This window comes from Triturus cristatus, chromosome 8 (assembly GCF_964204655.1).
Source record: "Triturus cristatus chromosome 8, aTriCri1.1, whole genome shotgun sequence".
Classification (NCBI taxonomy): Eukaryota; Metazoa; Chordata; class Amphibia; order Caudata; family Salamandridae; genus Triturus; species Triturus cristatus.
The window spans coordinates 1,069,531,505-1,069,550,749 of NC_140591.1; positions in this window are offsets into that span (position 1 = coordinate 1,069,531,505).

A 19,245-nucleotide genomic window follows, 5' to 3' on the forward strand; every position below is an offset into this window, starting at 1 on the left:
TTGAACATTGCAAGCACTCACCCCCAGTCAACTGATCTGGGTTTAATCCATCACCGTTCTTTAGCCCACTCTGCCACCCCAGTTCAGACATGGCCATATGCAAATCAGTCTGACCCTGTGCCTTATGGGAACAGTCCAGCCGGAATTGCCAAGCCATGTCTTCCCTGGACCGGAAACAAGCATCCTAGGACCGGTTTCTGGCATATCAGCCGTCTTCAGCCAGGCTTGCTTGAATCCAGTGGCAAAGTGAGCAAGGGACTCATGTCTGAGCATACCCTGCCAACTTTTGGCGAACAAAGCAAAACCAAAGGAAATGATGGACTGAGTGTTGAACATTGCAAGCACTCACCCCCAGTTAACTGATCTGGGTTGAATCCATCACCGTTCTTTAGCCCACTCTGCCACCCCAGTTCAGACATGGCCATATGCAAATCAGTCTGACCCTGTGCCTCATGGGAACAGTCCAGACCGAACTGCCAAGCCATGTCTTCCCTGGACCGGAAACAAGCATCCTAGGACCGGTTTCTGGCATTTCAGCCGTCTTCAGCCAGGCTTGCTTGAATCCAGTGGCAAAGTGAGCAAGGGACTCACGTCTGAGCATACCCTGCCAACTTATGGCGAACAAAGCAAAACCAAAGAAAATGATGGACGGAGTGTTGAACATTGCAAGCTCTCACCCCCAGTCAACTGATCTGGGTTTAATCCATCACCGTTCTTTAGCCCACTCTGCCACCCCAGTTCAGACATGGCCATATGCAAATCAGTCTGACCCTGTGCCTCATGGGAACAGTCCAGACCGAACTGCCAAGCCAAGTCTTCCCTGGACCGGAAACAAGCATCCTAGGACCGGTTTCTGGCATTTCAGCCGTCTTCAGCCAGGCTTGCTTGAATCCAGTGGCAAAGTGAGCAAGGGACTCACGTCTGAGCATACCCTGCCAACTTATGGCGAACAAAGCAAAACCAAAGGAAATGATGGACGGAGTGTTGAACATTGCAAGCTCTCACCCCCAGTCAACTGATCTGGGTTTAATCCATCACCGTTCTTTAGCCCACTCTGCCACCCCAGTTCAGACATGGCCATATGCAAATCAGTGTGACCCTTTGCCTCATGGGAACAGTCCAGCCCGAACTGCCAAGCCATGTCTTCCCTCGACCGAAAACAAGCATCCTAGGACCGGTTTCTGGCATTTCAACCGTCTTCAGCCAGGCTTGCTTGAATCCAGTGGCAAAGTGAGCAAGGGACTCACGTCTGAGCATACCCTGCCAACTTATGGCGAACAAGGCAAAACCAAAGGAAATGATGGACGGAGTGTTGAACATTGCAAGCACTCACCCCCAGTCAACTGATCTGGGTTTAATCCATCACTGTTCTTTAGCCCACTCCGCCACCCCAGTTCAGACATGGCCATATGCAAATCAGTCTGACCCTGTGCCTCATGGGAACAGTCCAGCCCGAACTGCCAAGCCATGTCTTCCCTGGACGGGAAACAAGCTTCCTAGGACCGGTTTCTGGCATTTCAGCCGTCTTCAGCCAGGCTTGCTTGAATCCAGTGGCAAAGTGAGCAAGGGACTCACGTCTGAGCATACCCTGCCAACTTATGGCGAACAAAGCAAAACCAAAGGAAATGATGGATGTTCAACACTCCTCCATCATTTCCTTTGGTTTTGCCGTAACTTCTACTGCACCTAGTTTTTAGTGAATCGACAACCATGAGTCTTTGAAAACATTGCTTCCTTATATCACTCAGGAGTTCTAATGTCTGTAATTTATACAAAGAAGCAATGGGGATAAAAAGATGTGAGGCTCCTACAGTTACAATTGGATTTGAAGTAAGCATGGGCAGGAGCATGTGTTTTTGTGGAGATAACTAAAAGAAACAATTTAACAATAGACCGAAGCAAGAGTGCCTCTTTGTAACAATCGATTACGACTTTTTGCAAGCAGTATATGCAAAGCCAGTTTACCATTATTGTCTTGACTGATAATGAGTTGTTCTTCTATCCTACAAGTGTATGTTCATGTGTTGTATTTCCTTTTATCCTCCTATTGTGTCATTCCCCTCCCCATCCACCCCTCCCTTCCTGGCTAGATGGTATGCCCCTTTCAGCTGTAAACTGGCAGTTCTATCTGCCATCTGTTAGTATACCTGACTGGAGTTTGAGATAGCAGGAAATAATACCAATGTGGAAGACCTTGGATTAAGAGGTAGTTAATATACATACGTTAAAATCTTACAATATTTGCTTAACATCATAGAAGTTGTGAATGAAAATATATAAAATGCATGGGATTCTGAATCATCAATGTTAGGAAAATGGGCATGCGCTGGTACTTTTGCATGCATGCATACACTCATCAACCATCATCTTGTTGGCCAAGCATTTAGTTTCCAAACTTGAGCTGCAACTGTAACTAGTCACTTGATGGCCACTGAAAGCACACAATTTCAGATATCAAGTTATGCGTGACTCTGAGCTGCACTTGGTAAATCGGTCCTCCCAGAGTTAATGTTTCTGGGGGTTCCTTTAACTCTAGGTGCTCGAAGTTAGCAGATATTCCATGGGGAACTGTGAGGTCTCTCTAAAAAATGTAGAATTACCAAGTGAATCGGTAACTTATCCAGTAATTTCCAATATGCCTCTGCGGTTCCCTCAGATTTCCACCCGTTTTTAACAGCCAAAAGCTCAGAATGAAACAGTGATGGTCCACTATATCTCTGCACAATTTTAATGGAGCCAGTAACAAATGGGGTGGTTACGAGTACGGTGGTCATTGACCGCTGTACTTGCGGTGGCGCAGAGGTGAAGGTCCTGTGGCCATCGCGTTACGAGGCAGTGTTTAGGACTGGTCATTGCTGTGCCGGCTGTGCCAGGAAACCGTAGTTCCATGGCGGTAGCGCAGAGGGCCTATGTTATAGACAAGGCTATGAGCTTAGGGCAGAGGGCCTTATGGCTAGAGCGGTCGTCCTCGAAGCTGGCGAACCGGGTTCGAGTCTCGGCAATGACGCTAACATCCTGTGATTCTGGTCAATTCACTTCATCTCCCCATGCCTAACAAAAATGAATGTGTCCTTCTATAGCGAAAACAGGTGCTCATGTAAAGCGCTCTTATCCCCGGGTCTGCCGGGCATATTATGGGTTTCCCTCTGCCAGTCATTTCATGGCGGGCTCACTGCCATGAAAAGGCTGGGGGAGGGGAAACATAGGGAGCCCTACAGAGTCCCATACCCCCACTGCCATGGGGATACATTTGGGGGGGCACAGCATGTGCCACCCTGTTTGCATGCACCTCTAGTTCCAGTGCACATGGACTTCACAATCCAAGCCGTTCTGGAACTTCTTATGTGTTCCCATTGTGGTGCCTGTTTTCAGGGCACCACCAGTGGGATGGAAAAAGAAAAGACAGTGAAAGTCCGCCAGACACATGTTCAATTCGTAATCTGGTGGTGAGTCCCTGCACTGCTTTGGCGGTGTTGAGCTGGCGCGCACCGCCAAAGTCGTAATCAGCCCCGAAGGCTTTGGCTTCATCGCAAATGCTTGGTGCACTCCTATTGAGGTCCCTAGAGTTCCAATGTCTTAAATTGATCATTCAGCTTGTGTGTTTGTGCTAAAGGGACTACTTATTGTCAATACCTACATTTTAATCTGTTAAGAAAAAAATGGTACATCAAAAAACAGAATGGGATTAAAGGGTTGGACCAAAATATTTTAGGAATCTGGCTGTTTCATTCCCCTTAATGGGGTGTGTATTAAATATCCCTTTTATAGGCATGGAAAATACAATTGACAGACTTCAACTCAGTTTAAAAGTTGATAAAGTAGCCTGTATTCCATGGTTTTGTGGTGGCCACATATTCGTAATAATCTTCTGGTGCTGCTTAGCCCATGGCAAGGTTACAGTGATTGCTCTGTATTTTGGGCCTGACTCACAAAGGTAAACTTACACTTTTGTATTTTACTTGTAATATCTTTACGACTGCAGAGTCTCCGGACATAAAAAGAAGGGTTGTCATATCTTTTTACGTACGGAGACTCCACAGTTGTAAAAACACTACTAGTAAAATACCTTTGTGAATAGTAAAAGATCGTAAACTTGCACAAAATATAACTTTGTCTTTCTGAATCAAGCTCAGCGTGTCTGATTTAAATATGTAGCAGATTGAGCACGAGTATGGTACATGAGCAGAGAATACTGAGCAACAGCTGTGATGGTCATGATGTGAGAATATAATGCTTTATGTGCAAGTGAGCCAAGAAAGGAAGTTGGAAATTTGTGAGAGATGATAGGTAAAGAAATTACTAATCAGTGGGGGTGGAGAAGATCTGACTGAGCAGAGCTTAAAGACACATAAAGTCTGTGGTTGACCCAGGCTGAAACTGCTGGCTATATTTTTAGTTATACAGAGGCACCATGATAAACAAACAAACCTCTCTGCTCCCGTGGGCTAAGTTTGCTTGGTGCAACATGAGGTTAGCAAGGTCTGGTAAGGGAAGAAAAAAAAATAGTTGAAGCCTTTTGTAGAATTACAATTCCGGAAGGGGTTGCTGAGCAAACCTTTTTAAACAGAAACTGCAGTTTTCACTAATTGCTCAGTAAAGCAGCAGTGTTAATGTTCTAGAGCTCAGCAAGGTGAGTAGAAAGTGTTTGAAAAAAAGAAAGCACTTTGATGAAACAATAAGGATTTTTTAATAAAACAATTCGGGAGTGGATGCAGCCTAAGGGCTTGGATGGTCGATCTCAAATCTGGGGAACCAGGTTTGAGTCTTGAAAGTGACACTCAAAATCTTGTGATTCAGGGCAAATCATGTAATCTCCCCGTGCCTAACAAAAATGAACGTGCCCTTGTGTAAGCAACTGGTTCTCATGTAAAGCGATCTGATACCTTTGGGTCAAGTTTGCACTATATAATACTCGTGGGAAAAAAAAGAGTCAGGAATTTGGTTTAGTCAATGTAATATGAAAGTGACAGATAATCTACTTGTACTTCAATCTATAAAGTCTCTTATGCAAAAGAAATTGGAACGCACAGGGTCTGCGAGATTATTTTTAAAAAAAATCTCTACTAAGAGATATTCAATATGAACATTATGCAACGAAATACAGTAATTTCAGCTCTTACGAGGCATCCTTAAGAAGGCTTTGTCCCTGAAAAGCTTCACCACCTCATTTTTGCAAACTCATAATGACCATGAGCAGAAAATAGTGCTTTCCTTGGATACTAGGACAGCATTCGACAGGGATGAATGGAAATGCATATTCATAAATCTATCCAGGGCTAGTATTATACTGGATTTTATAGCAAAAGTTAATGGTTCTACCAAGAACCAACAGCTAAAGTCAATTTTGGTGGATTCCTGTCAAATGTAATTCACATTTGCAACAAAACTCCCCTATGTCGCTCCCCCTGTTCATTCTGACTCTAGAACCACTAGTAGTAACTGTTAGGAAGTCTGAACAAGTGAAGAGCGCACAGACACAGGCAGGGGAGAAGTAACTTCTGTTGATGCAAATGACATGTTAATAACTCTCTTGAAGCTCAATAACTCAGTTACATCCTTGTTAATTCTGATGTTTGAATCCTCTTCTTTCTCAAACTATAAAATAGACCGGTCAAAAAGTGAAGCCCGATCCATGTCTGCCCATGCAACAAAGGAATCAATAAAACAATATCCAATCTATCAGGTCACTAAAATTGGAAATATCTGGGAATACTACATAATTAGGTTTTAGTTAACATGGTAAATGACAATCTGATTTCCCTCTCTACGAAACCTCAGTAACCCTTGCCAAATAGAAGCCATTATGACTCTCCTTATGGGGAGTGTATAGTCTTTTAAAATGATAATGACACCCAGATCTAACTACCTGTGTAGTAGGCATCCTCTCAGAATTCCTCAGTACCTGCTGAAAACCATTGACAATCTGCAAAAGCACAGTCTAGGACAACTCCCAACCTTGGTTGCAAATGTTCAAACTGTATGCAGGTACAACTGCAGGCAGATTGAGATTACTGCACATGCAGTCTTACTGTGAGGTCCACATCTTTTGCAGGTTGTGTATAGGAAAAGGAACAATATGATCCCATTTCTCTGAATGAGGCATCTTAGACTCCAAGAGCAAGCTTCCATTGGAGACAGTAACTTTCCATGTCCACCTGGCATTTCTTAATTTAAATGCTGAAGGCTTATCTGCTGAATCATCTAAGTGTCCCAATTTGTGTCAATTCAAGTTTCCTCATTGGTGGCCACACATTTTATTCTTCCATATGTAAATCAAGAGCGATTATTGTTGCAAAGAAGTGAATCCAATCCAGTATAACTCTCTCAGCCCTTTATTTGCACCACCACAACTTCCAGTGAGCTAAGTGGCAGACTTAGTGCCTCAGAAGGCGATTAAGGCCTGAGGATCTCCCTATGCAGAACTTAATGTTCCACTAGTATTTGAAAAGTTGGGGCATTGTAGTGGAGTGCTGTCCAATTTATATGTGACCATCATGTGAGAATGTCACTCTAAACCAATCAAAACTGCCCTATGGTTAGTCTGGCAGGATGAACTCAAACACCTTTATCGCACAATGATTGGTCAGAGATGCTGTTGTTACATGACCATGACTTGAGTGCAGGCCGCCCAAAATGTAACATTTTCAAATAAACCCAAGGCTGCCTTTGCTTCATCCAGAATCTGCATAAAGAAGGACTAATTCCACCTTCTTCCTGGAGGTGGCATCAGTAAGTAAAGTAAGTAAAAGTTTTGTAAAGTTCATAAATGCCAAGGTGTCTTAGCACTAGAGTTGCAACAAACACACTATCACATTATTGATATACTGTGGTATTGTAACACCCTTCACACATGCTGACACAACATTTGGGATTTCTTGAAAAGCTTCAGAAATCGAATATAATGCCTTCTGCATCCTTAGGCTTGCACCACAAAATATTGGACATACAAGGACTGAAAAATCAAAGGAGACGATGTTTGGGCACTTTGACAGCTGTTTCAAATATGTGTGCTCTTCTGGAACAATAGTCAACAAATATGAATCAGGTCTCACGTTTCTAAACTGATCTATAAGCTGAATGTCTAATTTCAGTAAATCTAAAATGTATGGCAGTGCCGCACTTCAACATTTTCAAAACGCAGGGACACGCCGTATTCACAAGAATACGGCGCGCCCCTGTGTTTCCCCTAGCACTGGTGCAAAAAAAGCTGCTTAGCGCCAGCGCACACGCTCTGCCGCCATGGTGCAAAGGTGCCTGTGCTGCAGGGACGATTGTTTATGTGCAGGAAAAGACACCCTCCTGAACATAAACAATGAATAATGGTGATTTGCACCTTCTAAGTGTGCTGCAGAAAGAACAAAAAACGAGGAGAAATTAATAATTTCTCCTTGTTGTGCCATTCTAATGCCTAGTACCCCCCGGCATTCGTTTTTGGCACTGCCTCAGCCTTGTAAATCTGGAGCATCATTAAGAAGCAATGGGTGTTGCGGTAGAACGCTCACAGCAACATCCATTGCACATCTCTTTGCTGCAGGGGACTGGGGCAGTAAGGGGCATTTTTACAAGGTGGCATTAAACGCCACCTTCTAAATATCCCTGTCACCGGAGCATTATAAAAAGTGATGCCCCGGTGGAGCTGAGGGCTTGTAAATATGCCCCCTAATTCATACACAAGGAGCCCGATTATCAGCAGTACAGAATTGGCACAATGAAAACCCTGCATGTGAAATTAATGTTGTCATGTGGCAAAACCCTGCCAATACCATATAATTACCAACTAATCCCTCCTAAATGGGGAATAAATGCGTGGCCCTCGTTTTACCGCCTGTGAATTAACATAATTTTCCCAGTTCCCAGAGGTGTGACGCTCACATTTATCACCTGGTCTGAGCATATGTTAAATGTGAGCCATGGGGTAAGTGATAGGCAGAGGCGAAGGAAGGGGGGTTGTAGGAAAGGGAGGGGGGGGGGGCCAAAGCCTCAAGTGACTTTATATGGTGGGTTTTCCGGCTGATAAAATATTGTCTACTGTTCCTGCACCCGGAAAAACCAGGGGCAGGAAGAGCTGAATTTCACACATTAATCATGCCCCGCAGAACTTCTGATCGGGACCTACGCCTGTAAAGAAAAGTTCATTTAAATTAACTTGCCACATATAATGAAACACTATAGGGTACATTTTTACAACATAAGACTGCAGGTTGCATTGCTGAAAAAATTCGCTTCCCATGGAGCCTGAAGTTAAAAATGAAACTCCAGCAGACTCTGTCAAAATGTCCTACATGGTTTCCTAATGACCCCTAACCAAAACAAATGGGCCTCTGGGTCAATGGATGCTCCTGGCATAATTTGACAGCTCTCCAGTGTCACCACTGCTGCGATGACAGAATGGAGCATGCTTGCTCTCTTCAGGGTTCACTCATATAGGCAGATACTACACACAATAGTCAAGGCTTGTTGGAAGCTCAACTGAAAGATTAAGATTGACACATCCTCATTTCTATGGCCTGCCACACCTCTACATCTTGTCTCCACAGATAGTATTACAGTTCCATCATGCCAATAACGTTTGGCACACTATTGAATTTTCTTGACAGAGTGTTTGTATTTTGATGGATATTTCCAATGGAGGGAGATAGAAAAAAACGTCAGTAGGTCAAACTTATAGAAAGTAATGTGCTTTATAATATTTTTCAACAGGTTGCTTCAAGTCTCAGTAAAATTGCCACTATAAAGAACTTCACTTCATTGAAACGATCTAACTTTATACACAATGGCTCCCTAGGAGGAATAACAAAAAAGTGATGGTTTGAATGCTTGAAATAATCTGAGCCATTGGTAACTATTTGGGTCATGTTTCAGTCATTTTATCCTCACTCTGCTGCCCTTAATAGGGACCCACCTTATGTAAATCAGCCTTATCCCTGCTCCAATGGGAATAGTCCATCACAAACTGTCGGGTCACATTCTCTATGAACGGTAAATCAAGCCACTCAGATGGGAACACAAGCCAACGAGACTAGAATCACTATTGTTAGGTCTCATCAGGGTGCATCTTGATTCCTATTGTACAGTGAGCTCAGAACTTACATGTCAACAGTGTAGTGGCGGCTGGCACGGATAGGGGGTGAGCTAAAAAAGAAGAAAGAAAAAACATACCTCCTCGCTACTTCCTTGCCGCATCTCTCCTCCATAGTCCCTCACTCCGGCCGCAACAGGAAGCACACCCAGGCTCCCCTAAGCCAATCACAATGCTGCAATGCAGCGTTGTGATTGGTCTGAGCACCGTGATTCGGCACTCAGACAGGCAGTGGTTGCCTGGGCATGTTCTCGACCCAGGGGTGGCGGACATGTAAAGTGCACATGAATGTTTGGACGTCCCGAGATTGCCGGCCAAACATTCATGTGTACTTACAGAGTATGCCAACAACTCCTCCTCCTGTTCTGAGAGCACAGCAGCCCCACCCACCCCGGAAAGCTGCTGCAGCAGTACACGATAAAATGATGATAGCATCAAGTTATTATCGTATTATTTTTTATTTATTTCACTGCTGCAAAGCAGTGGAGCGACGCTCCGCCGACGTAGCGGAGGAGCAGCCCCTGCAAGAGTGCACACAAGTACACATACATTCTGGCTGACTCCTTTGAGTGACGTGGCACCTGGCACAGACACAGCCAAATTTGCTGCCTTCATTGGCTAAAACTCACTCTGTCAAAATGTCCTACATGGTTTCCTAATGACCCCTAACCAAAACAAATGGGCCTCTGGGTCAATGGATGCTCCTGGCATAATTTGACAGCTCTCCAGTGTCACCACTGCTGCGATGACAGAATGGAGCATGCTTGCTCTCTTCAGGGTTCACTCATATAGGCAGATACTACACACAATAGTCAAGGCTTGTTGGAAGCTCAACTGAAAGATTAAGATTGACACATCCTCATTTCTATGGCCTGCCACACCTCTACATCTTGTCTCCACAGATAGTATTACAGTTCCATCATGCCAATAACGTTTGGCACACTATTGAATTTTCTTGACAGAGTGTTTGTATTTTGATGGATATTTCCAATGGAGGGAGATAGAAAAAAACGTCAGTAGGTCAAACTTATAGAAAGTAATGTGCTTTATAATATTTTTCAACAGGTTGCTTCAAGTCTCAGTAAAATTGCCACTATAAAGAACTTCACTTCATTGAAACGATCTAACTTTATACACAATGGCTCCCTAGGAGGAATAACAAAAAAGTGATGGTTTGAATGCTTGAATTAATCTGAGCCATTGGTAACTATTTGGGTCATGTTTCAGTCATTTTATCCTCACTCTGCTGCCCTTAATAGGGACCCACCTTATGTAAATCAGCCTTATCCCTGCTCCAATGGGAATAGTCCATCACAAACTGTCGGGTCACATTCTCTATGAACGGTAAATCAAGCCACTCAGATGGGAACACAAGCCAACGAGACTAGAATCACTATTGTTAGGTCTCATCAGGGTGCATCTTGATTCCTATTGTACAGTGAGCTCAGAACTTACATGTCAACAGTGTAGTGGCGGCTGGCACGGATAGGGGGTGAGCTAAAAAAGAAGAAAGAAAAAACATACCTCCTCGCTACTTCCTTGCCGCATCTCTCCTCCATAGTCCCTCACTCCGGCCGCAACAGGAAGCACACCCAGGCTCCCCTAAGCCAATCACAATGCTGCAATGCAGCGTTGTGATTGGTCTGAGCATCGTGATTCGGCACTCAGACAGGCAGTGGTTGCCTGGGCATGTTCTCGACCCAGGGGTGGCGGACATGTAAAGTGCACATGAATGTTTGGACGTCCCGAGATTGCCGGCCAAACATTCATGTGTACTTACAGAGTATGCCAACAACTCCTCCTCCTGTTCTGAGAGCACAGCAGCCCCACCCACCCCGGAAAGCTGCTGCAGCAGTACACGATAAAATGATGATAGCATCAAGTTATTATCGTATTATTTTTTATTTATTTCACTGCTGCAAAGCAGTGGAGCGACGCTCCGCCGACGTAGCGGAGGAGCAGCCCCTGCAAGAGTGCACACAAGTACACATACATTCTGGCTGACTCCTTTGAGTGACGTGGCACCTGGCACAGACACAGCCAAATTTGCTGCCTTCATTGGCTAAAACTCACTCACCATGGTAAGCTCGAGCAAAGGATGGTCATGCACATGCACTCGCTCCTGTCTGCTGTGTTTTTTAGTGTCTCTTACCCCTGTGCTGTCAGCACCCACCACAGTTACAAACTCAGAAATGGTCCATCCATGTCCACACAAACCTTCATATATAGACGAGTAAAATGCACTTCATGAAAAATCTTTTATCCTGCAGCTTGAAATTATAATTCTTCTTACAAGCTGTGCAGTAGATAGGCAGGTGGCTGATGGCACAGAGCAACAGAGTAATATGTGATAAATTAATTGTGCATAAGACTTACTGCAGTGAAACACGAAGGCTGAATCACATTTGAGAAGGGTTTAAGGCAATCGATGCCCAATACATTCTCAGTCAATTATATTAAGTCTATTTGTCAACATTCTTGGAACTTCAGTTGTTGCACCTTGTGTAGGTTAATTGTGGAAATACTATTTAGAATGAATCAATGAAAGCCCTTGCTCTCTACAATCCATGTAAGGTTACAGCAGCATATCACCCCCACACCCATCTAGTTTTGCCACACTCTACTTGTGCAATCATCCTTTTTTATCCATTGCCATGCCAATCATTGCAACAAAGAAAGATGGTGGAGGCTAAGGTGGCAGTGAAAAGGGGAAGTGGGTGGCACCATGGGTGTCCATGGCTCCAGCAGTGTCCTCAATCCTCATAATAAACATTTGTGCCAGGGCACTGTTTTCCACATTAAGCACCTTATTAAGACTGTAATACAGAAAACCTGCTCTTCGATAGTGAAAAGAGAGATCACAAGAAGGATAGATTTGGCGTGACAGAGTCATGGGGCTGGTGGCTGGCGATATTCAGCCTAATGTAGTCAAAAGGCCTAGACCTCATCCAGTTCAGGAGAAACCAATGCAGACGACACTTTCTGTAAGTGACGCTGCTTAAGCTGGCATCCACTAGTGCAAGCATCCTAAGTGTTGTGGTAGAGAATAAGAGGTTCATTTAGAGGTGGGTGGTAATGAATATTCAGTAAAATGTGGTGACTGCCACAACCTCCCAACTCACACACCCCCTACCTTATTTTACATTTGGAGAATTCCGTTTTTTTCTGACAGTGGACCTGTTGCTCACTCTGTAACTGGATAAATGTATTTTGCGCACTGAGAGGCTTTCAGATGCAATGGCTATTAGCATTTCTCTGTCCAGTGAATGTCGTATGCAACATGGTAGACCAGGTATGAAATACTTAAAAATTAATCCCAGATGATGTGACACAAATATTAGCTCAGTAGGGACTTCAGGTTTCGATTTTCTGAAGACAGACCTCCATTTTGGGCATCTGTCTTCAGAAAATATATTTTAAAAAAGTCTCCTGTGTCACCATATCTCTCGTTCTTACAGCTGGAGATAGATGTATCATCAGAAGTGAGTCCGAAGAGGGGCCTCCCCATCCCCTTAATGGACCACAGCAACCAATTATATCAGCCTGGACAGCAAGAGCTCCCCCTGGGGTAGAGAAAAAGACAGCAGTGACATCTAGGGACCTGAAATGAGATATGGGAATATGTCAGTAGGATGTCTTCATGGTACAATGTGAGCATGTGTTTTTTACTCCCTCCGCTTTACTGTCAGAATTTCGCTAGTGAAAAACCAGAATGCATTGCCGCAGATGATCTGAATCCCTAACAGCAACTTCAGGGAAGTGGTGAGAAATCCCTTTAGAGTGTGATAGGAACCTGACAAAAGAACAAGTCAAGGGGCAGATTATCAAGCACGGCGTTAAAATTATCGCCACTTTAGCGGCAGAAAACTACCGCTAAAACGGCGATAATGGGCTTGATAATATGCCCTTGAGAATTCCCAATAGAAGCCCATGTTCACACCAGAACATGGGCTTCTATGGGAATTCTCAATTCTCAAGCCCATTATCGCCGCGTTAGCAGCAGTTTTCTGCCGCTAAAGCGGCGATAATCGTAACGCCGTTTCTTGATAATATGCCCCTAAGTGAGCAGAGTCAGTCAGAGTAAACCACCCCCTCACCCAAAGGATAGTTTTAGCTTCACTGGATCAGGAGTGAATGAGTCAAAATATGAGGTGACAGGAGATGAGTACAAAACACAAAGGAAGGAGTTGTAAAAAAGTCATTGCAAAGCCTAAGTACCTAAACCATCAAGGCAGGAAAGCAGAAAAGTATGTCTGGTAAAACAGAACAAATTGAGGGGCATATTATCAAGGACAGCGTTAAAATTTTCGCTGCCGCTAAAGCGGCGATAATGGGCTTGATAATATGCCCTTGTGAATTCCCATAGAAGCCCATGTTCCGGTGTGAACATGGGCTTCTATGGCAATTCTCTGCAGCATATTATCAACCCCATTATCGCCGCTTTAGCGGCAGTTTCCTGCCACTAAAGTGGCTATAATTTTAACGCCGTCCTTGATAATATGGGCCTTAGAAGGTCATCTCTTACTGAGGAAGTTGCTGATACGCTGCCCTTCTATGGCTGTGTCTTTTAAAGGGATTTCTCTGATTGTTAGTTGGTGTCAGGAGTTCTGGCTGGGTGTGTAGGAAAGGATGGTTCCCTTCTAGAGTCACCTGCACTATAAAAACAGAGCCTACTTGTCAGAGGCTTTGAGCTACCCCCATGGTGTAGGTGTTTCCGAGAGACCTGTGCTTTGTGAACTACTCTCACCCAGATCTTCATCACTGCAACAGTCTCCTAGAACTGCCTCTTCCTGTGACATGGGTGGATGTTTGAGTGGGCACTTGCTGTCTGCTATGTGCTGCGGTTTGGTGGTAGAACGAGTGCTGCAGTGCTTAGCTCTACAGCAATGGCAGGGAGGAGTATCCATCTCACTTTTTTCAGCGAATAAGTGACAACCATTGCTGGGAAAGAGCTTTGCTAAGAAAATGGACCTGTCTGGCCAATAGAAAAGTCTGCATGTGCTGGGCTTACTTTTGCAGAGTTGACAGGCGCAGTGTCAATGCCACCCTACCAACTGGCTAAACCCTAAATGAGTTCAAAAACGCAAAATATTAGTTGTGACGCTTTACTAATGAACCCCTGATTGAGAAAGATAATGTAAGTCATTAAAACGTAAAGCATGGCAACATCTAGTTGATATCTGACCAAGCTAGTATTTGTTTTATTAGACCTGCTTTGATGTATTTGTGTACTGAAGTGGGTCTAGAGACGTGTCTTATTAATGCCATTTTCACATTAATACAAATTTCAAAGACATGAAGCACCAATAAATCCATGTACATTTAATCGGTACTGTAGAACGGCATGATCATATCTGAAAAAAATGTCCTGACATAAAAGAAATAATAGCTATATAATATTAGATTTATAAGTCATGCAAACTAATATTGAATTGTTTTGGACCTAGCTACACCATGGCACCTGGACCAGGGTAGGCATGTTCATCATTTGACAAAGAATAGTGTCAAGATGTTAGGAAAGGGATAGCTTCCAAAAGCTTATTGGCAGGGTTTGAATATTACTTCAAAATCAAGAAATCGCCGTTCATTGACTATGAATATAAGCCTACTGTTTGGTATGAGAAAAAAGCAAAAATCACTCAATATACAATAGTTTATAGGAAGAGATTAACTTTGATTAGCTGGACATTCTTTTCATCTTAATTCAGTTTATTCTTGCAAATTGAGATTGTCACATAATATAGGATAGGTTTGAATTAAATTGTAAAGGCAATTAGTTTTACTCTATTTGCTCTGAAAACCAATGTATTTGGAAATAAAACTATTGAAGTTTAAAGATATTTTAAGGATGGTAGATTTTAATTCAAATACTATCAGTCTGAGTCACAAAGGTAAACTTACACTTTTGTGTAAGCTAATGATTGGTTGTTTGTATTCACAAAGGTATTTTACAAGCAGTATCTTCAATGCTGCAGAGTCTCCGCACATAAAAAGATGGAGCTGTCCTATCTTTGTGCATGTGAAGAGTCCACACTCGTAAAGATACTACTGGTAAAATACCTTTATGAATAGTAAACAATCGTACACTTTCACAAAAGTGTAAGTTTACCTATGTGAATCAGGCCCCATGTAATATAGTTAATAGCAAGTTTAGTGGTAGGAGTTTGATGGTTGTGTGGGTGTCTTGCCCCTCGCCTCATTCAGACAAGATCACATTTTCAAGTAAAACATATCATTGGTCTAATTAATTCAAAGTAATTGTGATTTCAATGAATAAGTATAATTTCAAATTCATTGCAGTCAAATAAAGTGATTTGAGAAATTTGAATTCAAACCTAAGCGATGGCAGCTATTAAGGTAAATTAATCACAGAATGGGATATCTATCTCTTAAGTCAGATTGAAGATTACTTACAATAAATTCCAGAAGCAATAAGTCAGTACAGAAACACAACTCTCTCCGGTACATTTTAGGTATGGTGAAAACAAAATTATGGTTGTTTACCGGTGTTTGATGTGGTTCTCTATAAAAATGTTTCTAAAATATCTGAATCAAACTTCTTTGATTAGTCGGGAAGAAGAACAGAACTAGTGGCATACACCAGTCATGTTTATTGTCCATCCGTTATTAATGTGGGGCTGGCCTGATTAAGTCAAGAAAAAGAAATGCTAATATCTTCAAATGGGAAGAGGGTGCGAGAGGGAAGTGGTCAATATATTATTGCTCTTTCCCAATCATAAGCTAGTAGGTAAAAAGGTAGTCAAGACAGATAGGAGGGTCTTCTGTGTTAATGTTACGTGAATAATGGAGGCGCTTACCACTCATATATATGGACAGCGATAATATGAGGTTCACAAAGAAAAAGAAGGCGAACCGTCACCTACCAACCTTGGGGACATGATTCATCATAGGGTTGCCTAAGTTTGTCAGAAATGATTACAGTGACAAATGGCCACTCTGATTACAGGGAGTACTCTTTGGTGTGTTGGATCGGTTGTGCAAAAGGCTAAAAATCTCCGTTGCTCTGCCACACAGGAATTTTATTCTAGGGAGGCTAGAGGAATGGTAAAAAATGAGTAAAGATGCTTAGGATGTCTACTACTCCTGCATCGCCTTGTTCAACATGTTTCCACCACAAAAATTGCCCCATAGGGGTTCCAGGCTTTCATCAGGTCTAGATACCTGTAGACCCTGATTGATCACTTCTGCAGCATGCTGCATTCACACTAAATATCAATTATGCAATACATGCTGCAATACCCATGGTTCTACGTCGAGTTCTTGTTGAAGATAATTCCTGAAATACAAGAGTTAAAGCCCCATGAACAGAATACCGAATGGACCCTTGTAGTCACACTGTTGCCCAAGGGATCATCCTGTGATCATCCTGTCCTATTGTGTGTGGGCTGCGGGTGTTCACTGCATGGGTTGCGTGGCAGTGCTACAGGGATTTTAGACTTTCTAACAATGCATCCCACACACTAAAAGCATATTTTGCTGTATTCAGGGAGCCCATTTGCCACAATATTATTTGTGACAAATGGGGCAGACCAATGATGAAGCATGCCACAAAGGAAGTTGGTAAGGGTACACCTTAAATTTTTTACGAATCACAAGCTATTTCTTTACACATATGAGTGGTAAGGGCCTCCATTATTTATGTAATGTTCACATGGAAGACTCTCCTATCCATCCTGATTCCCTTTTGTATATTAGATTATGTCAAGATTATGTCAAGAAGTGAGGCATAAATAATTTGTCAGTTCAGGAAATTAAAGACTTGTGGCAAATCTAAACACATCCCCAATCACTGTTGTAAGATTCAAAAGGAATCATACAGGCAATAAACCTGTTTACAAGGCCCATATAGAAGCGTTATTTTGACTTCAAAACCCACTGAAGAATGAGAGAAAATCAAAATATTATGAAACTAAAACCATTACAAAGGGACTCATTACAATCAGGCTAGTGTTATCTGTTCAGGTGCAAATGGGCGATTGTCCCAAAATCAGGAATACAAGTAATACAAAAATACCACAATCTATGTTTCACTGCTCTCTTTCTGTATTGCTTCCTGGCCCTCACAATTGATGAAGGCGTATGTACCCGCTGATTCACAAGGAGCATAGGGTAAGACTGGGCAGCTAGTGTCAGGTATTGCAGTACCCTTAACCTGATACATTGCCACTCCGTTTTAATCTTCCACAGATTACATTCACAATAATCCATGCTTTCCTGCTTTTCCTTGTGGTGTGCATGCACAAGCAAGAATCAGGCCTTACATGTAATTTGTGCTTCACTTCGTGTGAATGAAAAGGTAAACATGGCCTGACACATTTAACCAATATTTTGAAGTCAGACACATTTTCATACAACACAAAGTAGATGCTATCCATATGTATAGACCATTTTCTTTGACGCAAAGAATTGTACCCTATGCACACAGTTTCATATAAATACAGGTGGTCGAGTTAATGGTTCTTTTGGACACTGTGGACATGACACATAGATGTGTGCACTGGTGAATTACATTATTTGAATATTTGAAAACACATGGGTTACTATGATCTAAAATGTCATGCATGACTTCCATTACTGTATGTGCATTGGTCCATGGCAGGATCATTCTGTATGTGTGTGCATGCATGTGTGTATTGAGATGAATGTATTAAGTGTGCTATATTTGTCTTTTAGATCATGTGATCTTGTCTTTCTTTTGTCCTGAGGAGTCTCATGATTTAACATGGACAAAACATGACAACCCTGGTAAATGGAGGAGTCTTTGTTTAGGGAATGAACTAATTAATAAAGACAACAAGGAGCAAGTGATAAACTGGAGGGGTATTTGTTTCACTTCCCTACGATCTTGACTCCTAAACACCTGCATGTTCTCTACTAATATCGAGGGACAATTTTTCAGAGGAAGTAATCTATGTTGTATGTCTGCTATATATGTGACTTAATGTACATACATTGTTCAGAAACCTAAAGAATTATGAACTAAATAACACGATAAACATTTACATGTTCTAAACTAACATTGTGGGGCAAGGAACAAATATTTTTTTTTGTCACTTATCTATGTTGTATGTGTCAGCGCCCAAAATTTGGGAAGCCAATTGATGACTATTGCAAACCCAGAGCACTTACAAAAATGGCTTCCATCTTCAGGCAAATGGATCTTTGCCACCATATTAGACTGAAGCTGTAATCAAATGCATTTCAAATAAAATCATCAACTTTCAGTATCTTAATGTTCAGTCAATGATGAGAGGGTTAGAATCATTCCAAACCTTATTTCTCATTAAGAGATTAGGAACGGTTTTTGTCATTTTTATTCAGATTAGTCCAATTACAAAAACATCAATTAAGGTTTTGTTAGAGTCAGCATAAAATACACAGTGCGTTCCATAAAGAAAATAGGTCCTATCTTAATCTAAGAGTCCTAACCTAAAATAAATTCCCATAAAAAGTTATTTTGGAAAAGAGCAAGATTCTGGAGCTTCTAGTTAGTCAAAAAGAAGGAACTCTCCATATAAAGCAGTTCCGGAAAACTCAGCTGAGTTCCTCAACAAGTTGCAGATGCAACTGTTAATAAATCAAAAGAAATTAATAAGAGCAGAAGCATGATCAACATGAGGAGAAAGTTGCTCCGCAAAGGGTCAAGGTTAAAGGAAATGGCCGTTAGCAGTGGCACACAGCAATTTGGAAAAGAATAAGGGAAATCAATGCATAAATCATCGAGGATAAAATGGCAAAGGGTATTAAGGATCAAGGGATCTACCACCCAGGAAATTGAAGCATTAAAAAAAGCATTGATTCTATCTGACTAGTAACACATACATATGAAACATAAAACATTAATGCAACATTCAGCATGGCTAAGTCATTCTTGTCAAATGGAAATGGGTCCTCTGATGGTCTGTCATCTCTCCTCCCATTTCCCACGGTAAGCATTCATGCCGGTGAGCAGTTATCTAGACATTTCTAAATGTCTTGCACTAGATACATGAAGGAAGATTATCATGAGAACCTTTACAGGCCTATTCTGTTAGATGTTGTCAGTGTCCCATAGTGTGGACAAAGGGCTAGTCTAAAGCAATTAAACATTTCTATCAGTAAAATCCTGATTAGACCATGCAAACGATATCTTCAGTAAACGTAAC